The 26,833-nt window shown below is 40.9% G+C and overlaps 1 long non-coding RNA gene across 6 annotated transcripts; it reads right to left on the reverse strand.

The window, feature by feature from the left end:
- Positions 1–314: 314 nt before the first annotated feature.
- On the reverse strand, positions 315–13,550 carry LOC115293264. 6 transcript variants are annotated; one of them, XR_003909454.1, is made up of 4 exons: positions 13,382–13,550; positions 6,433–11,589; positions 3,070–4,663; positions 315–2,604 (listed from the first exon to the last, which is right to left on the reverse strand). It is a non-coding gene; the product is annotated as an uncharacterized LOC115293264 (long non-coding RNA). The 6 variants fall into 6 exon arrangements; XR_003909451.1 differs by having other exon boundaries at positions 6,433–12,004; XR_003909455.1 differs by having other exon boundaries at positions 315–1,584; positions 2,518–2,604; positions 6,433–13,550.
- Between the last annotated feature and the right edge of the window lie 13,283 nt (positions 13,551–26,833).

Genomic DNA, 26,833 nt, shown 5'->3' on the forward strand with positions numbered 1-26,833 from the left:
AATATGGAGCCTGTTTGGGATTCTCTCTGCCCCTCCCCCATTCAAACATGATCCCTCTCTCTCAAAATAGGTAAAATTAAATTTTTTTTCAATCATGTGTGAATGCTTGTGCATGTGCATGTGTTGCTGGAATGACCTCCTAAGTTGTGACCGCAAGTCAGAGAAAGACAAGTGAGAGGTCCAAATTTCAACTGGATATCATTTCAAACATCCACCAAATATATGAAGTTTTAATACTATAAAAGAATACAAAATCACATCAAGATTTAAAAGACTTTATCACTTAATAGCAAATACACTATTAAATATCTTGAGATTCCATCAAGTTCAATGGTCTTAAGAAACTGAAGGAAAATATATTTATAGATCTTATGAACCAAAGAAATGTAAAGTTCCATCAAGTGATCAATCTGGACAGAATCTAGACTTCTGTGAATAAAGAAAAGAATTAGGGCATGTATATATGACTCGAAACCAGAGATATAGGCTCCAGGACCAAAGAGACCTACCCTTTTGAAGTTTAAAGCCCATGACTTAGTAAATATAACATAGGGCCCCAAGGGCCACTTGAAGGAAGGAATAGTTTGCAGGTATTAACTGGAAAATTTTGACAACATGAATTTGAAAATATCAGTATTAATTTAAAAACATGAACAAAAGGCATAAAATACCAGTCCTCAGACTTGAGCATGCAGCAAATTTACATGAGGGCTTGCTAAAATACGGATTTCTGGGCCTCGCCTCCAGTGTCCCATTCTGTAAGTCCTGCTCCAGCTGTAGAATCTGCATTTCTAATAAGCTCGCAGGTGATGCTGGTGCTTCTGGTTCAGGGACCACACTTTGAGAACTAGTAGAATAAGCAGTTAAGATGGTTCTGTGTTCAGTTAACCTGGAAAATGGGAATAATAAATTGTCTTGAGCTGTGAAGAAAAAGGTATCTGTTGTTGGTATGTGTTCGCAAAGGTGGTCTTCTCTACTCACATAAAGGTGTATTCCTGCAGAAAGGATGTTCAAATTTCCCAAGCCATTTGGGTAAAGGACATCACTTCCTTTGAGGGTAGGAAGGCATCCATGGCAGCATCTGCCCCTCTCCTATTGCTGAAGCAGCCTCTTCACAGAGTGGCTGCTCTTCAGGACACATGTGAAAAGTAAACCGTGGTAAATGGGTTCCTCGCTGGTTGCAGAGTTGTCTGATTCTATCAGCATTCCTGGTCTGAGACAAAACATTCCGGTCCTCACTGGTACAAGAGATGCTGGCCCAGAGAGACCTACCCTGGAGGTGTTCGTGGGCAGAAGCTGGCTTCGGGGCCCTCCAATTTAACTGCTTTGCATGAGGGTGGCCTGGGGACCCTGGTCCTGTGTGGCTACAGCTGGCTGTCCATGGATCTGGCCTTAGTGCAATTGGTGGACAGGTAATGGGGTAATAGGAAAACCAAGCCTCCTATGTGATTCTGTTTTCTTTCTTCATTTCTCCTTCTCCTTCTCCTTCTCCTTCTCCTCCTTCTTCTTATTTTTCTTCTTCTTCTTCTTCTTTCTCCTCCTCCTCCTTCTCCTTTTCATCAGCTATTGATGGTTGGCAAAGAACTTAAGGGCAGAAAATTGTAACCTTCCTTTCAATCCCAGCAGCAATGCATACAGAGAAAAAGGATTTTATGATAACTGCAAAGAGCTTTCAGATAATCATACTCATTTAACTTGAATAATAAGCCTGCCATATTTACTATGGACTCCCAAGGAGTTGCCCTTCCTTGCTTGTCCTTCTTATATCCTACTTTTCTACTAATAAAATTTATTATTTAGAGTTCAAGAAGAAAGGAAATATGAAATATTGACATATTATTTTCTCTCTAAGTAACTTTTTAATTAAAAAATTAATCTAATATACTGTTTGGTAGCTAATGTTTGGAGGAACTAAAAAAACAAAAAATATAATTATCATAATCCTTGGAAAATTATGAGGCATTTTATGATAACTTATTTCTTTTATAGGTAATCTAACTTTACCTATAAGTATGAAGTTTGATTTTCTTTTTTAAGATAAACATGCCTGATAATCAAACTCTGAATTAAGCAAAGAATAATGAGCTTCTGTGTATACAAAAGGTGCTCTATCAAGTCTTCAACCTAAGCAAGGATTTTCAGAGGAAAAATAAAATAAAAATAGTTTTCTTTTGTTGCAAAAAATGGCCAGCCAGATTCATGAAGGCGACCCTGATTTCAGATACGCTTTGGTATTGTCATATGCTGTGCATCCACTTTTCATTTAGACAATACAAAACTCTGGAAATGGCAAAGGCAGACCTCACACTGAATCACAGATTAGTCCATCTGACCACAAAGGACCTGAGGGTGAGAGACGTTTGCTGCCTTGCTCAGAGTGACACAGCACGTCTCTACCACAGCCAGAGCTCTGAACTGCTATCTAGGTGTTCCTTCCTGAATTAGGAAACTATTTCCCCTTCCTGAGGACAAGTCACTCATGAATATTTGCCTCTGTGGAAGCTGACTCTCACCCACCTAGGTCACCAGCTCTTTCTTCATTAAAAGAAAAGTGAACTGGTGGAAAGGCAAGGAAGGAAGATTTCTTCTACCAGTCTTCAGTTCCTAGGGCAGAAAAGCATGTATTGTTTTATCATTATTTTCTAGATTTCCAGGTAACAGGCTATAAACTTGATAATGTCAATATGCTTTGTATTTTGGTAATGTCCATGATCCCTCTGCCCCTCTCACTTTTTCAACTGAATCTTTTCCAGCTACAAACCAAGAGAAATGCCTGAAGCTCTGATGTGTGCATACGAGAGATCTGGCAGAAACATATTCCCAGGCAAATCCCCTGCATTTCCCAGCATTGCAGGACAAAGGAACGTTTAGGGCAGCCCTAAGAGAAAGAGAAAGTCCCAGAAGTACATTCTGAACCCTGAATGGAAAGTTGGGAAGGAAACTCAGCATGCAACTAGGCATACAACCTTGGCCTTTCTCCACAAAGCTGTCTTCTCAAGTCCCCCTCAGTGGAGAAACGTAGAGCTGCCTGTGGGCTCTTTATGCGAACCTCAGTCTATTTCTTCTCACCTCAAGTCAGCTAGTGTTCCAAGATGAAGCCAAGATCCTTCACTCCCAGTCCACATCAGGTGGCTCATCTGTCCCTCCTGGGCACTGTGCATGAAGGGAGGCCAGTCTGTGTCACCTTTTACTTTATTCTAGAAGGTTCCATCAGGCTCTTGGTCCAAGGGGGCACCTGGTGACCAGTGTCAGAAATACATGGGCCATTCCTTTCCTCTCTCTGTGTTCTTATGGACTAAGAAGTCCTTTCTTTCATGTGCCTATGTCATGATCTCCAAGAAGCAGACACAAGAACGGTATTAGACACTGGGGAGACTTGGGGGTGGCGGTGGGGGAAGGGGAGACACCTTTGAAGGATAAAGAGAAGTGGAGAGGGAGCAGGGTGTTTTGGAAGGTCCTCAGCCTGAGCTGCAGTTCTCATACCGGAGAAAGATGCAGGATTTGGGATTTGGTAGGAGGAACCCCAGGCTAGTGTAAGCTCTGAGAACACCTTGTTCAAGCTGACAGTGAGTCCCTGGGGCAGAGCTTACCCATTAAGAGACACCTACCTCCTGCAGGGACGAACTGCCTCCCTGATCCTTCCCACAGCACATTTTCTTGAGGGTTTGTGAGCACCACGGTTCATGGCACCACACTCATGCATCACCTACCTTGTTATTTGCTTAGCACTGGAACAATGTTCCCCCACATGAAAGGGAGCAATTCTGCATCCTGAGGAGGAAATAGCACGGACAGTCTATGGTGCAGGCATATGGGTAGTGCTTTTTCATTTTGCGGCCACGAAAATGACTCTTGTTGTGAAATAAGAGTATCATATTTCTTTCACACAATTATTGTATTTTGGGATAAATGGGGGCTTTAGAAATAGCTGAGTCAGTTTATATATGAGGTCCAATTTCATTTAAACAGGCTTCCTCTCATACCTCTTAGCTAGTATATTCTGGAAGCAGAGTCCTGATTCTTTCTTCCAGATCCTTCACTCAGACACCAGGTGTCGAGGTGGTGTGGTCTGATGGTCCAGATAGACTACCCAGAGGAATTCCAGAACTGGATTTATTTTGGCACAATTCTAGCAAAGGCCCATATAGGGCTTTGATATCCAGTAGATCATTCTGAGTCTCACTTAAATTATAAGAAATGACCTGACCTCATAGAATTCCCTATAGCTACGTGTATTGTATTGAGACAAACTGGACTTCTCTTTGTCCTGTCTCACAAACGCCTGTGACACTGTCCCTTCCTTTCCCCTCCTTTTGGAATTAAAGTCTACCCTCATATTGTTCCTGTCTGCATTGCTCAGAGTATAGCTCATATTGACTTGAGTGCTGCATTTTTTAAATAGCCCAGAGTATATATGTTTTCCAAGTACTTTGATCTTCTAAACTTGGCTGCAGGATTTTTTCAAAGCTCAGCAACCTGCTTCAAATTGCCTAGAAAGCTTTGAATAGCAGCTTGTTTCTAAGGCACTCTAACACTAAACATGTTCTCTACCCCATAATGAACACTGGAAAGCCTGTTCTTGCTTCTTTTGGCACGGGGTCACTGGAACAATCGGATCATGTGTTCAGTTGGCATTGCATCAGAACAGACCTGCTTCTTTGACCTATTAAAGAAATAGGAATATCATATGAATTGATCTGAAAGCCAGAACATATGTTCACTTCCTACAAATTAGATAGGATTCTTATTGTTAATGTAGAGCTCCAGACACCTATCTATAGAATACTAAATTTCAGGATCACCTGGGTGGCTCAGTCAGTTGAGCATCTGACTTGGGCTTAGGTCATGATCTCATGGTTCGTGGGTTCATGCCCACGCATTGAGCTCTCTGCAGTCAACCTAGAGCCTGGAGCCTCCTTCAGATTCTGTCTCCCTCTGTCTCTCTGTACCTCCCCCACTCACACTCTGTCTCTCTCAGAAATAAACATTAAAAAAAAAGGAAAATTAAATTTTAGAACAAGGACAAGTCATTATAAATATCCCCTATCCCATACTCACTCATTTACTTATCTAGTTTAGTCTAATATAGCTACTGAATGTTGAACTATGCTCTTTTCCTTCAAACCTCCACTTTCTCCTTAAGATTTTTAGGTAGTTCAAAAACTGTCGAGTACTTTCTAGGTACTAGGTACAGTATACTAGCTATTGTACATAGAGTAGCAAAGTATTTTAGCTTACATTCTAATGTATGTTCCATGAGAGTAAGGACTTTGCTTTGTTTATTACTGTTCCTTCCATATTATGGACAAGTGCCACTTAGCACCAGAAAACTTATCATCATCATTCCCAGGAATGACTGGTTTGGAGAACAATCCTAGTCAGGTACTAGATAATGATAGCCAGCGTGTTAATTGAGGGTTTATTATATTTATAGCCTCTCATATCTTTGTATACTTATATATTTATATCTATATAGACAGACATTGATATCTTTGTGTTCCTATCTAGATCTATTCATGTAACTATATCTATCCATCTCACTATATATAAATATATATACATATACACAATTGATTTTCATTATCCATAGTTCTTATATTCTATAAAGTCATTACAGACATCAAATAAGTAAATATTGAACCACTGCTTCTGGAGGAAATAGGGCTTTAAGTTCCTGCAAGCATTTGCTCACAATATTTTCATCAACCGGTCAATACACAACCTTGTTTCTGTTCACAGACACCTTGTTTAATGTACAGCATTGATTCAGGGCACCTGTGTGCCTCAGTCAGCTAAGCGTCCAACTCTCAATTTCAACTCAGGTCATGATTTCACTGTTAGTGAGTTCAAGTCCCTCATTGGGTTCAGTTCTGACAGTGCAGGGTCTGCTTGGAATTCTCTCTTTCCCTCTCTCTCTCTTCTCTTCTCTCTTTCTCATTCTCTCTCAAAAATAAATAAATAAACATATGTGTGTGTGTGTGTCATTGATTCATTAGCATTAAAATCACAGCCACAGCACTGTAAACAAAGTGTATCTAACATGTGTATTTTCTCCATAAGACATACTGCAGCCTCCTTGCGCTGAGGAAGGACTTTAGCCCTACATGTGGGGACCATTCGAAATAGCAAAATCACCCCCCAAAAAACCCACAGAAGTGTGAAAATGTGGCATTAAATATATTGAGAAAAGGATACTTCTTTATATCATGAAAGCTAAAACAAGAAGGCCGAGGGCCCCATTGTCTAAATGCCCTGGGAATCTGGGTACCAAGCGATTCAAGCATTCTGCCACCCTGTGCATGTCTGCAAATGGCCACAAAAGTGCCACAAGTATTGGTTTGGAGAATGACAAGTAGATTTTAGCCAGTGGACAAATTCACGAACACAGAATCACAAATAATGAGGACTGCCTCTATACATAGACACACGTACACTGAAACATAGGTATGTGTGCATGGGCTCTATGCGTATCCACTTCCTTCCGAGGAGTACAGTCTTCCCGGGCTGCCCCAGTGTGGAAAGCAGTCTCGTCTCCACTGGCCGGTTCCCTAATGATTTCCTCACCGAGAAGCATCCGACTATGCTGGAAGTACATCAAAGCAAGATTCGAGAGCCCTTGAATTATTGCCTTAATTCTCACACATACTGTCGGACAAGTTACAGACTTCTAATCCCAAAATTGCTCTCTGTAAAACTGAGGAGAGAGTTCCCTTCTGTCATTAAAAATTCACCAAATTGTAGCCACATATACAGGTTCTCTAGACTAAGTTCAGATCCTAACACTGCCACTCACCAGCTGTATGAATCTAAATAACTTGACCTCCCTCAACCTTAATATCCTCATCTATAAAATAAGGATAATGGTGGTTCCTACATCCTTGAGTTTTTATGAGGATTAAATGACATGAAGGTGTGCAGTATCTAACACTGAAACAACCCCTATGTGTCAGAGATTCATAATGAAAACGGTAACAGTAAGACTCCTGCCTTTGGAAATAGAGCGGTTCAGAACATCGTCTCTCCCAGACAAGTCTTGGTTGAAAGGCACAAAAGATCTCTGGATTTCTCCTTTTTCTGCTTTTGTGGCTTATCAATCCACCCATTGGACACATTTTCTTTAAATATATTGATACATTTAATTAACTCGGAGCATCGAGTCTCACTAGCTCAGGAGTCATTTTTCACTTACTGAGTGTCAACGCTAACCTCTGCTCCTGTATAGCCCCATCGTATGGTGTTTTGGAAAGGCTTTCTCACTTAAGGCCACAGTCTTAGGAGACTAATCATAGTTGCCAGAGTTAGTGACATGCTCTGACTGGAGAATCTCTGTGGATTCTCTGAGTACATACATAATGCTATGATTAGATTTCAGGTATATGCATACCAAATACCCACCGATAGGTCTTTTAAAATGTTCTAAAAAGAGATAAATCAGCAAAAGAAAATGATGGATCAGGCTTTCACCACTAAAAATAGAATAAAACTGTCAAGCACACCTGCTACTTTACAAAGGCAGGTGAAAATGTAGTGTGTCGTGATGGGCCTTTATTCAGTGTGTAATCTCCATATATATCATGTACACACCAAAAAATAAGCCAGGGTTCAATTATGGCTTTTCATGTGTACTTTGCTTTTATATTAAAATGGGGTTTTTTTGTTGCTGCTGTTAAGGAACCAAAGTAAGTTACCAACCTCTCCTGATGGGACACAGACAACATTGACAGGTAATAATAAACTTCTTTAATATCCATCTTCTCTCCCACATGAATGCGTACATGCCAAATTGTCATCAACTGTGTCATTTTACAAACTTTACAAACTGGTCTGCTTTCTCTTTAGTAGTCATTATTAAATGCTTACAATGCACACAAAGATTTAAACACCTATGTAGCCACCACTAGTAAGCAAAAATTAGAATGTTGGTAATAAATTGAGCCTCACATCCCCAAGCCCTTTCCACTCAACAAGACTGTGAAATATGCAAAAGGTTAATGTAAATTATCCTCTTATAAAGATCAGGAAAACTAATTTCACAATCAGTAACTTGCCTGAAGTTATAATGAAGCAAAAAAACATTCAATGATAAGGGAAACAGAGAGTAATAGAGAGAAATTCATTCCCAGAACATGTTAGACAAATGCTAAACAGAGCAGTCCAGAGGGTTCTGAGAGAAATAGGGCTTTAACTAAGAGGAGGGCACATCTGCATAATGGGTAACGTATGTTATTACTTCACAGTATATGTATTTCTTTCCCAAATTATAACCATGTGGAAAGACAGCCGGGCCAGGAAAACCCTGGGCTTAGAATCTAAAAATGGGGGGTTGGATATCTGCTATTACTTACTAATAAAATGTGATACCGGGAATGAGTCAGAAAAATGTTAAAATGTATCAGTTAGAATTCAGCCACCAGTGGAGGTTTAAGCAATTACCTCATAGATGATGAAACCAGAATAAGTAGTTTCAAATTTGGCAACAAAGGTAACAAAGTGCTCCTCAGAGACCTAGGTTCATTTCTTTTTCAGATCCTTCCTTCTGTTTTTCTGATCCTTTCTCTAGCTTCCACAATCCTAAATATGATGGCCTTTTGCCTTTGGGGATTTTGTCTCATGATCCTAATAAACATGGCTGCCACGGGTCCAACTGTAATTTTCCCACATAACCACCTTCAGGACAGGAAGATAGAAGGGACAGAAGGAGGAAGCTCTCCTCCTGCACTTGACTTTTTCGTGGGCAAAGCAAAAGCTTTCCTAGTGGCTCCCAAGTGGGATTCTACTATCTCATTGGCCAGAACACATCACACTGTCACATGATTACCTTCACGGCAAGGGTAATCATTTTACAGTCCTCAAGAACTTTTCAAGGAACGGGGGGGAAAAGGATTCAATTGCTTGATGTTCAAGTAACAGTGCCCCTCAAGGATATATCTTGTCATAAATGCAATGCAATTGTGTTTATTTATGTAATTATGTTAATTTATGATCTATACGTGTATACATACGGTCACATAAAATAATTGGGATCCTTCTGCCCTTTTTCAGCTCAGTGGAACAAAACAGATATGATCAAAGGGAGCTTTCTACTTTTGATCATGCAGAAAGAATGAGGTAGTTTAAGATTATTTTAAAAATTAATTTGCTAACAAAAAAATACCCTTAAATGTTCCTTAGTCTTTGTCCATGTACTTTAAATTAATAAAACTACAAATGCAATAATCATAATTTTAGTCTTACAGGTCTTCGCAGAATTTGTAACAGGCACTAGAGTTTTACTAGACCTGCAATTAAAGCCGTTTTTAGCTTTATTTTTAAAACTTGTCAAAATTTTTCATTGTTACTTCTAAAATGCGTTAGAAGAAATGAATAACCCTTAACCAAAGTAATTTAGGGTGTAACCTGAACTTTTTCTCATTCCAACTCAGACTGTTTGTGGCTGTGAAGGAAATTAATGCCAATTGTCAAAAAGGTAAATAGCTAATGAGCTCAATTTCTTCTTGGAATGAGTTAAATTCTCTTCCTTGTAAAAAAGGGAAAAAATCTACACCTCCGCCGGGGTCATAGGGGTATTCAATACCGACAGAGATTAGCCTAAATAGTGACTAAAGACCATTTGTAAGGAAACATGAGACCAAAAAGAAAACACGGGAAGATGGGTAAAGACAAATTGTTATTTGTATTAAATATCTAAGAAATATATGAGAAGAAAATGCAACAACTAAACAAAGTAATTCAGAGACAATGAGTGCCATCGTGCTTAGGGATCAATGACTAGGGTTCTAAAACATCTAACACAGTCTAGGACTCAAGAACAGGAAGTAAGCCCCGGTCAGATTAAGCAGTGGTTGACAGTGGCTAATGATGAACGATCACACATGGATATCTGTTTATTTGTACTTTGCACTACACATTCATCTTTTAAGATAATGTACTGTAATGTTGCTCTAAAGAGTGGCTTGTTTGTTGTTGTTGTTGTTGTTGTTGTTGTTTTACTGGTTTTTAAAGGAGAAATGTAAGTTAAGTATTAAAAAAAAATATCTTACTAACACTCCACACCTACTTGAACATAGGAGGTTTCCATCAAAGGGAAAAGGTTCTAATTTGTTCCCTTTTATACCTTCAGCACGTAGCACACAATAGCACTCAGTCAATATTGGTAAATGGGGGAATGCCCATGAAATCATGAAATGCAGCTGCACTTTGCTTGAAGGCAAACTGATGAAACTAAACATTCACTGCTAGGATTGGAGATATTGACATGTAAAGGAACCCCGTGAATATCTCATTAGCCCAGGAAAAGTGCCAAAGATGTGGAGTCCTCAGAATCCACATCTCCTGGGAACAGTCTAGCTCTTTACTCAACATTTAGTAACCATTTACTGAGCAACTAATCACCTGATACTTTGAGAATCATCGCATGGATAATCTGTAGACTCTCTTCCCTTAAACTTTTACATAACTCCCCTCTCTCTCAAGAGGAGACACCAGGGCCTCCCACCCCACCTCCGTGTACACAGAAGTTACCAGAAAGAGAGTCTCCCTGCTACCTTCCCATTTCTCCTCCAAATCACACCTCTCCGATCTGGAAATAAAAACAGCTTTGCTTCATCAAGCTCTTCGTCACACCCCTGCCTCCCTCTGTTAGCCATTGGGAGTTTGAACTTCTAGTGGCCAGTTTTTCTTTTCTACCTCTATTCCCGAAAACGCTGTGTATGACATCCATGCCTGATGATAGATGATTGATCTTCTCTCTGGGGTTAACACCCTTGATCTCTCTTCCACTGCAAACATTTTTCTCTCTAAAGCCAACTTAGTTACCCAATTTCATGACAACCACAGGGCTTTGTCTTTGCTTCAGAATCTTTAACTTTAATTTGCCTTCAGTTTCCACCTCTATGCTTAAACTTCTTCACTGGTTTGCCCTAGATTTTGAAACCTAATTTAAACTCTCATCTTGGCTCACAGAGCTCGCTGCAATCCATCCACTGCCTGTTCGTCTTTCTTCCTTCTTCACATATGCAAGTAGGCTTTCATCTTTGGAGACATGGCAAAGACTTGTGTTTCCAATGTGGCTTCAGGCTCCTTAGGTGGTGCTTTTTCTCCTTTGCTTTACTTCTGCTCAGCACCTCCCCCCCAATTTCTCTTAAAGCAAGTATTGCATTAGAAGCCTTTCTGTGCCCCCACTTGCCAAGTCTCGTTTATTTGCTCTTCCTCTTGGTTTCCAGAACATCCTTCGTACAACTCTAGCCTCCAGATCCTAAGGCAGGAGCTGGATTTGCTCCTGAATGCAACTGTAACACCTAAGATGATGTTAGGAAGACAGTCTCTAGTTCAAGTCTTGAAGATGCTTTCCACAAACTGGTGAGAACTGACTCTACAGAAACTGGAAAATAGCACTTAGCTCCACATCTCCATTTTCCCTACAATAGCTATATATTTATCTGCCAATACCTTTAGCTATGATTCTCCTCTGGATAGAGATTACATTGTATTCTCTTACAGAAGATAAACACTGCATTGTTACCACACCCTGCTGACAGACAATATTTAAAAGTTGAATAAAGTTGATCAAATACAGCTGAGCTTTTCAAGCTGAAAGATAGAAGGGGAAATGGAAGAAAGTAAACATTCCTATAAACTTTAAAAGTCAACAAACATAATTATTTCTGTTTCTAGGGGAGGGGAATTCTGCAAAATGTCAGGAGGCTCACCGCTTGGTTAAGTTTAGTTATCCTCAATTATTTAAAACAAGAAATTTGATCTTGGTTTCATTTTCACATAAGAAGCCAAACTGGCCTTTAGAATTATCATATGATAATAAAATTAGAGAAAAAAAGAATTTATCAACATCATCCAGTAATCCACACGTTAACTACACTGTTATTAAATAGATGTTACACACAGATATGGGTGACTTTAACAGAGAATTGTAGGTATTGTAGGTAGCACATGCAACATGCAGAGTCCTCTCTGGGTCCAGGTCCCCCTTCAAATCACCACCAGTACCCTGGTGGTCAAAAGATTAGAGTTGTAACTTAATCGGCACCATTAACTGTGGAATCCCTCGTTAAGCTAATTAACCTTCTGGGTGTCAGTTTCCTCATTGGCAAAATGAGAAGGGATTAAATGAGTCATTTTGCAAACATTTTGTTAATGGACAGAACCCCCTTCTTTTTCCCAAAGGAAACCTTCCAGAGAATTCTAAAACAGAGAATCTAAAACATAACAGCTTTGGCAAAAGCACGATGAAGATTCAACCTTCTTCTGCTTCCTCCCATTACGCCCAAAGCTCCGAAACTAATAGCAGGAAAACTAGTAGCCCAGGATGACCTTTTGGGTCTTTTCCAATAATTCTGGCAGGTCCTTGGGTGGTCTGGTAAGTAATGATAAAACCAGAGCAGGTCTGCTAAGCTGAGCACCCACCTTAGGCACCTTAGAAAATAGCACATTTTTCCTACTTCTAACTCAGGAAGAAGACCGAGAGACTTGTCCGGAAGCAGCCTGGGAGGAATCTGTCCCCACCTCCCTGATTATGACGGTGACACCTTGCAAGGCACTTCTGACTGCTTCCCTGCTCTGCTCCTCTAAAATCTCCGCCAGCGACACTGCAGCCTGCACCCATGTGACATCATCCCCCTCCACCCCCAGGCTCTCAGCACCCGCAGCAGATGGTTCAGATTCATGAACCTGGGTTTCGGCACCAGGGGGTCTCAGATTCCCCAAGGACAGTGGAAGGGACCTTACAACAAATGACCCCGTGGGCCCTTTATGACCTGAATTTTCTAAATCTCCTTCTCTGTCTTGCTCAATTAAAATAAGCCCGGGCTTGGCTTTTGCTCTCACCCACATTCAAAGATCCAGTGCAAATGATAATTTCTTTTACTCGCCGTCCGTAAGATAGCATGAGAAAGCGCGTTCAAAACGAGCTCCAAAGGTGGCTCATTCTAACGCTTTGGGGGGAAAAAAGAGAGAAGGAAAACTTTACTTGGCTGCTTCTACCACTTGTTTCAAAATTTGCAGAGGAATTGTCACAGAGCAATTGCAGCTCAAAGATTGGCTTGGCCCCCAGAATGGCCACAGTCCACAGCTAGTGCCGCTGGGATCACCTGCTATTCTTCCCTCCTGGGATTCACTTGTAAAAACCTCTGGCGCACAAATAAACAAATGTCAGAGAGCCAAACACAGAGCCCCCCTAGACTCAAGGAATTCGAATTTTCGAGACCTTATCTATCCACCATCTAAATGTTTATCTGTTCCTCCGACGTTTGGGCATCCCAAGCATGTGCTCTACAAGCCTGTGTTTTAATAGTAAGAAGCCAAGCGCGCACTCTGGGGGCCTCCCACACGACCAGGGGCCTCCCAGGGCACCTCCATCCAGCCTCACCACAAAGCTGGCTTCCTTCAAACCCATCTCCGGGGCCTCAGCCCTCTCTGTGTCCAACAGGAACAGAGATGAGAAGGTGGTGAACTCCAGGTCCTTAGACTTCCCGTCCTAATGAGTTTTTAGTTGTGCCCACAGAGTCAGTAAACAGGTAGAGAGGCTGTCATTCTGCTGCTGACATGATGAAATAACAGATTCTTACTCACTGACTTCCCCTTGCTAAAGTGGTGGCTCACCGCAGACTCAGATGGGGCCCCCTGGGGATGGAGGAAGGGCCAGCTTGTCAATAATGCATGAGCACAGAAGCTCCAGAAATGTGTGCTGAAAGCCAATTCGAAGAGGTGGGTGGGGGAGGGAGCGTAGGATAGGTCACATGGTGAGGTGGATCAGATCAAAGAGCTTTCTTGGAACCTATATTCTGCTAAGAATTTTCATGACGTTACGCAAGCTGACTTTTCTCCTAGTAGCTGTTCTACCTTCTGGGTAGATTTCATACTTAGAAATCCTGAAACGGGAAGCATAACAAACAAAGTCTTTTCTGTAAAATGGCAGGGGAGGGGGAAGAATAAAAGAAAAGAGGAGAACATTGATCAAGAGTCTGTGTGTGTGTGTGTGTGCGCACGCACATGAATGTGTACAAGTGTGTGCAAGTATGTGTATGTAGAAGTGAGTATGTGTATGAATGTATGAGTGTGTATGAGTGTGTGCAAGTATGTGTATGTAGAAGTGAGTATGTGTGTGAATGTGTGAGTGTATGAGTGTGCATGGGTGTATGTATGTGTAGGGGTGTGTATGAATATGTATGTGTGTATACATGTGTGTATCTGTGCATGTATGTAAATGTGTGTGTGTGTGTGTGTGTGTTTCAGGCCATCTTTATTATTATTACTTTCATTCTATACTGTTTATGTCTCACAAACTGCCCCCACTGCACCGATGATAATTTCAAGACAATGATCTCTTTTCTTTGAAATTTAATTTCCAATCTTTCTATCTCAATGGTCAAGTACAATGTAATTTTCACATCAATTTTCCAACACTTCAAGGAATTGATGGCTTTATATAACACATTCGCAGATCACTGAATTTAATTCACCAAAACTTTACCTTTTGGATTAAACACTTCATGTATTACAAACTTCTTTTTCTTCTGTAGTAAAATATACAAGCAGACTTTCCTGATCGCTAAAGATCATAATTGTGAGCGAGTATTTTCTCATGCTGTAATATAATCAGTTCCCCATGGGCCAAGATGTGTAGGCGGGTAAGTTTCTACACAGCAGAGTGGTTCAGGTTTCCTGTCACCCGGACCTGGCAATAGCTCTTTGCTGCCATCACGGTTTGCCATTCACTGTGAGCCTGTAGGAATTATCATGTCCGCTGTGGGTCAGACGCCACTCCTGTCCCTCTCCACTAGTCCTTATTGTAGTTTATTCTGCGTTGCTCCATTTTAGTCTACTTCTGTCTGCTCCTCCAAGCTTCTTCCCCTGCCCTCCTGTTCCTTTGGCTTTGGGGCTGCTTCTCATCTCGAACACGCTGCTCAGAGAAGTGACACTCTCACTACATTGAGGTATGAGAGTCACCAATTCTCTTTTTCCCCTTTATCCTGGAACATTTTGCCCTTGGAAATGCTTTCTTCTCCTCCCTCGACACCCTCCAATTTAAGGTTTGGTACCATTGGGAGAATGGAAGATTGCTCCCCAAATGCCCTCCAGGTGATCCAGACTGTAAGTGATTTCCAAATAAGAGATAAGGAACTGACAGTTGGGGGCTCTTTCCTTAAAAATACACTAACTACAGGGACACCTGCGTGGCTCAGTCAGTTAACCATTTGACTCTTGATTTCAGCTTATGTCATGATCTCACAGTTCATGGAATCGAGCCCCATGTCAGGCTCTGCATTGATAACACTGAGTCTGCTTGGAATTCTCTTTCTCCCTCTCTTTCTCTGCCCTTCCCCTAGTTCTGCTCGCTCTCTCTCTCTCTCAAAATAAATAAACATTTTTAAAAATATACTAACTACAAAAAAAGATGGAATAGATACATTTGAGGATGAAGTAGAATGTGAAATATAAGACATGCACTCAGTCAAATATATGATACAGAAATCTGAAAGTTGCATCCGGTCCCCAGACTGTAACCCTCGAGTGAGCAATGATGTACACAGAGTCCATTCTCCCACGGTCTCTCCTTTCAGGGCCAGATGGTAATCATCTCCCTGGAGCCCTCTTCTGCCCTCACCCCACTCCCAGTTCTATGTCTTCCTTTAAGGAAGGAACAGTCCAGGCCTATAACAGCCTTCTTTACCCTCCACACCCCTCAAGCAACCAAAACTGTGCTTGACAACAGTTGGTTAGAAATAGACAAAAATGGGGAAACCTGGGTGGCTCAGTCAGCTAAGCATCCGACTTTGGCTCAGGTCATGATCTCACGATGCATGAGTTCGAGTCCCGCATCCAGCTCTGGGCCCACAGCTCAGGGTCTGAAGCCTGCTTTGGATTCTGTGTCTCCCTCTTGCTCTGCTGCTCCCCAACTCATTCTCTCTCACTCTCAAAAGTAAATAAATATTAAAAAAAAATTTTTTAAATAGACAAAAGTGTCAAGTTTTCATTGGCATATTCAAATGTCCAAGCTACCTTCTTAGATAAATGTTAGTTTCAATTACATTTGAATTAAACTTGAGAGTGGAGGCGGGCATGCCTCTATGAGTTGTTCATTCATTTCCACATCTCAGTTCCTTTAAATGCTAAGTAGACACAATGGCAGTTCTGTTTCCCTAGATTATCAGCGGGGACGCTTAAGAAATAAGTGGAACAATCTGGGAGAAGTCCTAGTATATGATAAAGCCTGTCAAAAGGAGTTAATTTTCAAATAACTTCAATGAATAGAACCACCACCACCTCTTTCCTCCAGTCGTCCCCCAGGCCATCACTTAAGTAATCCTTTCGTGGAAAGCAACACATTCTCGTCCGTGAAGGAGTTGAGAAACATTTGCCGTAGGCTTCGAGGTGCCAGGCACAGCTGTCTGTAATCACCCTCGCCCTGCTGGGGGGCCGTGGGTAGTCCCTGGAGCCCTGGTTAATCAAGTCTATGCCCTGAGCTTGATTCACAGGGAAAATGCACAGGCCTTTTCAACTCAACTGCTAAATAAGCAACTGCATACATGTCCTTCCAGCCTGGAAGGTAATGCTGCTTTACCAGGAAATAAATAATAAATGCAGCTTGCCTCAGCAATGACCACACCAGAAGGCATAGCTGAACACAGCTGAATGGTTCAACCATTATAGAATGGGCAGGAATTTTACCATCAAGGCGCACATTGTTTTGTTATCAGGACAGCGCCAGTAGGATGGAAAGCTGTCAGGCTTCGAAGATTTTGGAAGACAAACACCTCACCTGTGGTCAGGAATATGTCACCATGATCCATACCATGAAATAATCTTAAACGAACACTTAATGCAAGTGTCTCGCTGTGAAGGGCTTATCATAAAGGAGAAGTTACAGATTTTTTTTTTTGGAGTCCATGACCAACACAAAGCTTTCTATGCAAGCAGGCTCAAGCCACAAAAGTTGGGTTGTTCAATCCAATTTCAATGATCGACTCTATGAGCTTGGTAGGGGTGCTGCATCAAAGCACCACCAACTGGGTGGCTGAAAATAATGGAGGCTTATTGTCTCACAGGTCTGGAGACAAGTTTCTTCAAGGTCAAGGGGTTGGCAGAGTTGGTTTTGTCTAAGACAATGAGAAAGTATCTGTTCTATACGTCTTGCCTAATTTCTTGTATTTGCTGGCAATGTTTGGTGTTGTTGGCTTGTAGAAGCATCCCCCCCCCACCCCCTAGTCTCTGTCTTAATCTTTGCATGGCATTCTCTCTGTATTTGTGTCTCTGTGACCAAACTGCCGGCTATTTATAGGGACACCAGTCATAAAGGATTAGAACCTACCCACATGACCTCATCTTACTAATTACATCTGCAAAGATGGTTTCCAAATGAGGTCACATTCTGAACTTCTGGGGGTTAAGGTTTCAGCACATGAGTTTCAGGGGGCTAGAACTCAATCCCTAAAATCTGCTCTAGGGGGCAGTGTTGCAAACTGTGGTAGAAACCTGTCCCTCAGCTTGCCACTGGGAGTATGCGGAGACACACTTGAAACTAAGACACGTGTAGTAATATGGAGTTTGTCATACACTAACTTTGATCTAAAATCAATGAGTTTATTATATTCCATATTTAGAATTCAGCCTCATTCCATCTAAAGATGAAAACACTCTCAACAGAACATACAAATCTCCCCCCACTTACATCCACCATAATCCCATATCAGTCAGTATACTTGCACATCTTAGACAAAAGATTCAAAAGTGTCAACATAGCATTGGACACATGTTCTTCACTGAGGGCAGAGATGAATAAGAAAGGGTTTGCACACAAAGCTGTGTGTATAGTATTTCCTTTCACTGTATGTACAAAATACAGGTCCATCAAGGGTAACAATCACTACGTGAAAAACATTATTAAAATATGATTTTGAATTCCAAATCATATATGTAAACAGACTCTCTTCCAGGAGATGGAGCTTAATCTCTCCACTCTGCTGCGTGTGAGCTGAACTTAGTGACTCATTTCCAAAGAAAGAAAGAAATAGTAACTTTACAGAGTAGAAACTTGGTAAGCCAAATCCTAACCAAATGGTCAAGTTAACATCCCCAATGACAAATCACGTGGACATCATGTAACCTCTGATACTTTGTGATGAGAAGGGCATTTCCTTTCTGTGGTTTTCTGTCCCCATCCCCCCAGCCCAGTCTAATCATGAGAAAAACATCAGACAAACCCAAATCAAGGAACGTTCTATAAAATAACGGACCGACACTCTCAAAACTGTCAAGTTAATGAAAAACAAGAAAAGACTGAGAAAATTATCACAGAACAGAGGAGCCTAAGGAGACATGCCAATCACGTGCATTGGAGATCCTGGAGCAGAAAGGAGACATTAAGAGAAGACCAGAGGAATCAGCATCGAGTCTGGAATTTTGTTAATAGGAATGTAGCGATGCTGGTTACCAAGTTGAACAAATATGCCATAGAGTGTAAGATAGTAGGAGGGGGAAGTGAAGCTGGGGGAAAGGTATATATGAGACTATACTATTTTTGTAACTTTTCTGTAAAGCCCAAATTAGCCCAAAATAGAAAAGTTGATGACAAAAATATATATGTATCAACATGTGTCACTATGAAGCAGAACATCAAGACTTATTTCCCACAATACTCAGAAAGCCTAATATAAAACCATATTTAGAACCCTATATGTAATACACAGCCTGAGATGTAATATTTCAAACTTGAAAAAAAAAAGTAATGGAATGCTAGGACACCTGCATGGCTCAGTCGATTAAGCATTCAATTATTTACTTCAGGTCATGATCTCACAGTTCATGAGAGGGAGCCCCACGTCAGGCTCTATCCTGACAGCACAGAGCCTGTTTGGGAATCTCTCTCCCTTTCTCTCTCTCTGCCCTTCCCCAGCTCTCTCGGTCTCTGTCTCTCTGCCTGTCTCTCTCTCAAAAGAAATAAATAACATTAAAATGGAAAGTAATGGAATGTCGTTATTTGTTTACCTTATTAAGTCTTAAAAGTTTTCTTGTCCCAGAATGTTAAAGGGCCCTGGACCATGTCACATAGGATTTGTCATGACACTAAATACACTGAAAATCCCTGCTCGTAGAGTTGGAGCTTTATTCTTGAGATTTTTCAAAGGGTATCTTCTGTCACATGTCAATATTACTCATTCTGAAACAAACAAAAATCACCCTAATGGGTTCTTCAGTGTGGTTTTCTGCCCCAGATCCTGAGAGAAGCCCCAACTGAGTAATTTATCAGCTCTGGGAGGAGAAACCCACATTTGAGTTTACATGTGTTTCCTCTAGAATCTCTGGTAGTCTATTTTCTCATAATTATTCAAAATTTAAAGCTCTAGTTGTTTAGATTTAGTAGAACATCTTGTTTACACATATACAAAGAACACTAAATAAAAATAATTTATTTATAAGTTCATGGAATTTTTTAAAGAAATAAAGCAGACATCTACTGTAAAGTCATTGTGTCAACAATTAACATAGCATCCCACTCAGACTGGAGGGAAAAATAGTTTTTAGGCTGAAGAAATATAGAGACAAAAAGCCCTTCCTGGCTAAGCTACCCCATTGTCAGTACCATTATAACATACTTTGAAAAAACTTTTAAGATAATTCCCACGGCATTCTAGCCTTTCCTAACCTTATATTCCAGTTGCCTATTTGGGACCTTGAACTTCCTTCCTGCAACCCAGGTCTTTATCCACAACTATTAACAAATTAGAAGGACAGGCGCCTGGGTGGATCAGTCAGTTAAGCATCTGACTCTTGGTTTCTGCTCAAGTCATGATCTCAGTTCATGGGATCAAGCCCAGTGTCGGGCTCTAAAACGACAGTGTGGAGCCTGCTTGGGATTCTCTCTCCCCTTTCTCTCTCTGCCCCTCCCCACTCATGCTCTTACTCTCTGACTCTCGAGAATAAATAAACATTAAAAAATTTACAAATAAAAAGATTAAAATTAAATTTAAATTTAAAAACAAAGTAGAAAGACAGCTCTCTTCTAGGCCCTCGCCAGCACTCATTAATTCAGAAGCATCTTAACTGAATAAAGCTCTGCTGACCTAGACCAAAAATAATGCAAGTTATTGTTCTAGATGTTCTACTTCCTTCCCAATCAGTATCACCCACATTCTTCAATACCCTGGGGTATCTCCTATGTTCCTCCTCATAAAATGTCATTTGGTAAGCAAATATTTGAAAGCACGTTCCTGCTCCATAGCCCTTCATTCGTATGATGGCTCCAAAAATACTCCCACACAGACTGCAAAACATTTACCATATTACCAGGACATGCAAACTTCACAGGGTCCAGTATAACTGTCTTCTACCTCCTCCCTCTACACAGCCAACAAATAATTGTTTATTGAGTACCTATTATGTTTAAGATTCCATCAACATATAAATGCTAGCATATAAAAATGGTCAACTTCCTATTTTCATAGAATTATGTTTCTTCCCAGAATTCCCTAGGTTTCTCATAGGCAGAACCATGCCCTTCACCCACCCAAAGCTGCCCATGTCCTGACCTTCACAATTTGTGAATAGTTTAGGTTATGTGGAGAGAGGGAATTAATGTTTCAGGTGAAATTAACATTAGCAATCACCTGACTTTAAGATAAGGAGAATGTCTTGAATTGTCCAGGAGGGCCCAGTGGAATCACAGAAGTCCTGAAACAGGGGAAGAGGGAGGTGTGAAGGTCAATAACAGATCATGGTATGATAAAGCCTCAACTGGCTATCACTGGTTTTGAAAGTAGAGGAAGGGGCTATGAACCAAGGGATGCAGACAGCCTCTGGAAGCTGGACAAGCAAGGAATCAGATTCTCCTCTAGAACTTTCATAAAACAACGGGCCCTGCGAATACCTTGCTTTTAGCCCAATGAGAACAATTCCAGACTTTTGAATTCCAGAACTGCATGATCATTAATCTGTGTCATTTTCAGCCACTAAAGTTTGTGGTGATTTGCTGTAGAAGTGTTAGAAAACTGATAGACGCTAAATATAATCATTATAAAGTTTTGTTTTATTCACCAAATTATCTTTTTCCTCCCAAATTAATCATTGTATTTTTATCTTGACTCTTTTCTTTCATGCTGATAATTTTCCTTAAATGTGTCAGATCCTTTGTTTCCTGTTTATACTTAGAAATACGACCTGACAGTATCAGACTGTGTAGTCTTCTCCCCTGATGGACTGTACAAAATCCTAGCTCTATACACACGGCCAAGAAGTAGCAATGGAAAAATCCTCCTTAGAATGCATGCATGCCAGGTGTCTGGGAAGCTCAGTCAGTTAAGCATCTGACTTCTGCTCAGGTCATGATCTCACAGTCCATGGGTTTGAGCCCCGCATTGTGCTCTGTGCTAACAGCTCAGAGCCTGGAGCCTGCTTCAGATTCTGTGTCTCTGTCTCTCTCTGCCCCTCTCCTGCTCACTCTCTGTCTCTTTCTCTCAAAATAAAATAAAGACACAAAAATTAAAAAAAAAAGAATGCATGAATGCCTACTCACACCATCACTGTGGTAGAATATCCCCCAAAATAATCGCTAACCATCTCCACTTGCCATGTCCATGAATGCTGAGTCAGAGTTCTCCAGAAAAACAGAACCAGTGGGGTGTGGGTATGTGGGGGTGGGGGTGTGTGTGGAGGGAGCAGAGGGGAGAGTGATTTATTATAAGAAATTGGCTCACACAATTATGGAGGTCGTGAAATCCCAAGATCTGTAGCTGGCAAACCAGAGACCCAGAGGAGCTGATGCATAGTTCTGTCCAAGTTCAAAGCCTTGAGCTGCAGGAAAGCAAAAGCAATGAAATCCTGTCCAAAATCCAGCAGGCTCAAGACTCAGGAAGTGCCGATGTGTGGTCTGAGTCCAAAGGCCAGAAAAGGCCAATGCAGCTCAATAGTCAGGAAGGAGGAGTTACCTCTTACTCATCCTTTTCATTCTATTCAGGCCTTCAACTGATTAGATGAGACCCACCTATATTAGGGAGGGCATCCTTCTTTACACAGTTGACAAATTCAAAAGTTAATCTTATTCAGAAACTCCTTGAGGTGCCTGGGTGACTCAGTCAGTTAAGCGTCCAGCTTCAGCTCAGATCATGATCTCATGGTTGTGGGTTCAAGCCCTGCATCAGGCTCTGTGCTGACAGCTAGCTTAGAGCCTGGAGCCTGCTTCAGATTCTGTATCTCCCTCTTTCTCTGACCCTCCCCTGCTCTCTCTGTCTCTCAAAAATAAATTTAAAACATTAAAGAAAATTTTTTTTAAAAAAAGAAACACCCTCAGGTATATATCCAGAGTAATGTTGGGCCAAATGTCTGGTACCCTTGCCCCAGTCAAGGTGACATATAAGATTAATAATCACATATGCCATCCTTCCCATCAAATTGTTTGTTTCTCCTCTCCTTTAACCTGTCCCAGGCCTGTGACTTGCTTTCACCAATGGAACAGGGTCAAAGTGATGCTGTGTGATCTAAGGGACCTTGCACCTCCCATCCAGCTACCCTCATGAAATCCATCATAGCTCCCCTCATAAAGAATCTTAGGTTTGGCTGTAGAATGATAAGACACGGTGTAATGGGAAAGAGTCCAAGCAAGCCCACAGATATTTCGAACACTTGGGTTGAAGCACCAGACGTGAGAGGGAAGCGATATTGGATGTTTTACTCCCAGCAGAATGTAATTCAATGAGTAACCCAGCCAACTCCACAGCAAGGAGAAAACCAGCCAGCAGAGCCCACGAACCCAGACACTCCTGAAAAAATAAAATAAAATAAAATGTTTTAACCTACTAAGTTTTTACGTTCTTTTCTATTCAGAAATAGATAATGACTATGTAAATAAGACATGTCTAAGTGTCACGTTTACATGAGAAAAAGTCCAGTCTTGCATGTCAACTCTCACCTGTCAGTGCTGGCTAAACATACTCCCCCAGTATTTTGGGAGAACAATTTTGTTCTGCTTTTATTCTGGGTAGCATACGGTGCGGCCGAGCAGTCACTCACGCCACACAGTTAAGAGTGGAAATGCCTGGGTGGCTCAGGCAGTTAAAAGGACTTCAGCTCAGCTCATGATCTCACAGTTCGTGAGTTCAAGCCCCGCGTTGGGCTCTGTGCTGACAGCTCAGAGCCTGGAGTCTATTTCGGATTCTGTGTTCCGTCTCTCTCTGCCCCTCCTCCCCTCGTGCTCTCTCTGCCTCTCAAAAATAAATTTTTAAAAAAACTTTTAAAGGGGTGGAAATGCCCTGAGCAAGGGTGGCTGAAGGCTTCTGGCATCAGCCTTCAGTACAAGGTCGCTGCAGTAGCTTTGCCTTCCCATCATTCCTCATATTTGCTGACTCCAGGCCTGAAGACTCTGGGGCTGTATCAGTTAAGAATAATGTTTATCTCCACTGTGGCCTTCTCTGTCCGTGTTCTGGACAGTAACACCCTCTGTGCACTCTCATCCATTAAAATGATCCCTGTGCCTTCCATAAATGTATCAAAACCACCGACCAACCCAAGGCTCCTTATCCCCTTCAGAATACTTCTGGATGTACTGCTATTATATTTATTTAATGTTATTCCAGTAGAACTGGGGCGAATGAGAACTTATATGCATGATGTGTTAGGTCTACCTTCCTGAACCAGAATGAAAATATTTTAAAATAATAACAACAATGATAACAATACCAATAGCTCATTCTGGTGAAGGTGTGGTAAAACTTGGTATCTTCAAATAGTGTCTATAGGATTGCTGACTGATAAGGCAATTTTATCACATATGTGCATGTAAATAACCAAGATACCTAGCACGCCTAAGTTCTGCATTCTCTAGGAATGGACCTAAACAAGAAAAAACTTTAGCCTCTGAAACCTTGTCTCTGTTACCGGATCTTGCCTACTGCCCAAGCTAGTCGGATTAGGGCAGATCTCCAGAACCTTCCCTATTGGAATTAAATCCAGTTACTGGCAGAAACACAGGAGTTTGGGGAGGCTCTATTACCCCTGGGTGGGGGGAATAAAAGCTGACCTCTGAATTCATAAAATGAGGCAGAGTTGAACCCCAGAATGAAGTATTAGAGACACACCAAAGACATTTTTGTCCCTGGTTCCAGCCACCCGGAAGCACTTTTCCTCCCTTCTTGCTTTTCTTTATAATATAATATAGTTTACATATTACATATTAGTTTACATCTAATACATTCCCCCCTTTAGTTCTAAGCTAATTCTTTATAGTTGAAAACAAACAGGTTCTAAATAATATTTGCTTCCAAAGTCTTTAGATAGAGGCTTATAAATTTTACCCACTAACTTCCCATGTAGAATTTCTCCTAGGAAAACAGTCAACATCCTGAAAGACTATGTGCATAGAAAAAAAAACACATGACATTCTTCTCGTTTGTAACAACAAAAACAAAAAATAAGAAGAGGCTAGGTAGCCGGTAACATGGCGATTGTTACATTAATGACAACATTTTCATAACCAATACCTTTAAGAGTGTCATGTGTCCATTGATCATGATGAATATTTACAGATTTTTTTGCTCTTCTAAATGTAAGTAACATGCATAATGACTAGGCTTTAAAAAGCAAGGGTAAACTTTAAGAACAACATGATTATAACTATTCTAAAAAATATGCATTGAAAAAAAGTCTAGAAAGAAATACACCAAAATTACAGTGTGAATAACACATGCCCAAGCTTCTGGCACCCTCTTACATTTTACAGCAAACAATCATCAGAAAATTTGCAGAAAATTAATAGTTAGCAGTTGCAGAAGTACAGAATTTGGCCCTTTCTGTCTTTCTACCATCACAAGTACAGGAAGTCGAGGGGAGGTTTTGTCCGGAGAGTGTTATAAATATTAGATTCTGATTTCTTGAATTCTTAATCACCACGTGAAGATGCAAATCACAGGCAGTTCATGGCTCTTTGGTGTTCAGTTAACCTACTGTGCTTTGCTGAACCCAAATGCAAATGGAGATCCCTACTGGACAAAGTTCATGCTCCCCCCCACCTCCCCGCCATCATTGTTTCTTAATCATTCAGCTAACCATCTAGGGTGACCAGTTTTTCAGTGTCCCATAATCATTCCATTGGGGTAATTACATGTTCTCCAGTGTCATTTTTAAATAGCTTTTTAGTAGAAGCAGAAATTCAACAACTTAGGCTAGTTTTCTTTCACCATGAGCTTGAACAGCTGAATAAAGTCTTCGCTTTGTCCGAGTGTTAATAACTTCTAAATCACCAAAAGCTCAATAATTATTTAATATTAGTGCAGCATGTTTATCATTGCATTAAGAAAGAAGAAAGAAAAAAAAATGAATCCCCACCCAGTAATTAATACTTGTGACTCATTTGCCCCAAAGAGCCTACAAAGGAAAATGCTACCCAAGTTTTCAGGAGACTCAAATTGCTGCTCTAGAATTATTAAGGTAGTTATTACAAGTTAATTGAATATCAGTTGATTATACAAAGGAACACTTAGTCTTTTCAGAGTGCAAGGATTAATTCAGCAAGCTGCTAGCTATTGAGGTGGCTTTTTTTTTTTTTACTCAAGTCAGTTAATACATATCTATTTAGTACTTATTAGATGCCATTAATTTACTAGAGATCCAGAGAGGATAACACCCGAAGAGTTTTCTGCCCAAGATAGAGCTGATTCTCTCCCATCTTCTGATTTCTCCATTTGCATTCATAGTCTCACATAAACTAATACTCACACTGTTTTGTGATGGAGCCCGGTGCCCCTGTCCCGGGCCTATGCCCCTCAACAGATCAGAAACACAGCTATAAACCTAGCACCTGAGATCCACCTCTGATTCCATTGGGAAGCTTTTTTGCTTCTTAATGAGCAAAATTTCAAAACCACTTCAGCCTTGGGCTGAACAATGCCATGTTCACCTAAAGGTAGTCTACGGTAGTCTACCCACAGAGTCTAGTCAAGCAGAAAGTGACTGGAGTGTGGACAGCTTCCTGGAGCACCAACTCTTTCCTTCTGTTCTTCTGTCAGTTACATATTATGTTGTGTCATCAAGAAAATATTGCATCAGGGCACCTGGGTGACTCAGTCACTTAAGTGCCCGACCTCAGTGCAAGTCATGATCTCACAGTTCATGAGTTCAAGTCCCACAGCAGTCTCTCTGCTGTCAGCGCAGAGCTTGCTTCAGATCCTCTCTCCCCTCTCTGTCTGCCCCTCCCCCTCTCAAACTCACTCTCTCTCTCTCTCTCTCTTTCTCTCTCAAAAATAAATAAACACTTAAAAAAAGAAAAAAGAAAATGCTGCATCTTTTTCTAAAATAATTGTATCTTTATGGGGCACCTGGGTGGATCAGTCGGTTGAGCATCGGACTTCGGCTCAGGTCATGATCTCGCAATTCATGGGTTCGAGCCCTGCATCAGTCAGGCTCTGTGCTGACAGCTAGCTCAGAGCCTGGAGCCTGCTTCAGATTCTGTGTCTCCCTCTCTCTCTGACCCCCCCTCCCCGCTCATGCTGTCTCTCTCTCTCTCTTTCTGTCTCTGTCTCTCTCTCTCAAAAATAAAAAAAAATAGAAAAAAAAATTTAATAAAAATAAAATAATTGTATTTTTCTCTCTCCCAAAGAAATGGGTTATACCTAATGAATTTCTCATCTATGTTAACTAGGTTGGGTACTAAACTGGGGTAAACTTGAAAAACTCAAACTGAGAGCAAAGTAAGAAGGAGAAGGTCATATATAACTAATAGCTAATTATAGAAAAATGCATACTAAAATTTCCAACTTCATACGTATCAAAGGTGATGAAAGTTTTCAAGTCAGAGACCAAACATGTTTTTGCATTGTGCAAACCATATTGTCTG

This window comes from Suricata suricatta, chromosome 6, assembly GCF_006229205.1.
Source record: "Suricata suricatta isolate VVHF042 chromosome 6, meerkat_22Aug2017_6uvM2_HiC, whole genome shotgun sequence".
NCBI lineage: Eukaryota > Metazoa > Chordata > Mammalia > Carnivora > Herpestidae > Suricata > Suricata suricatta.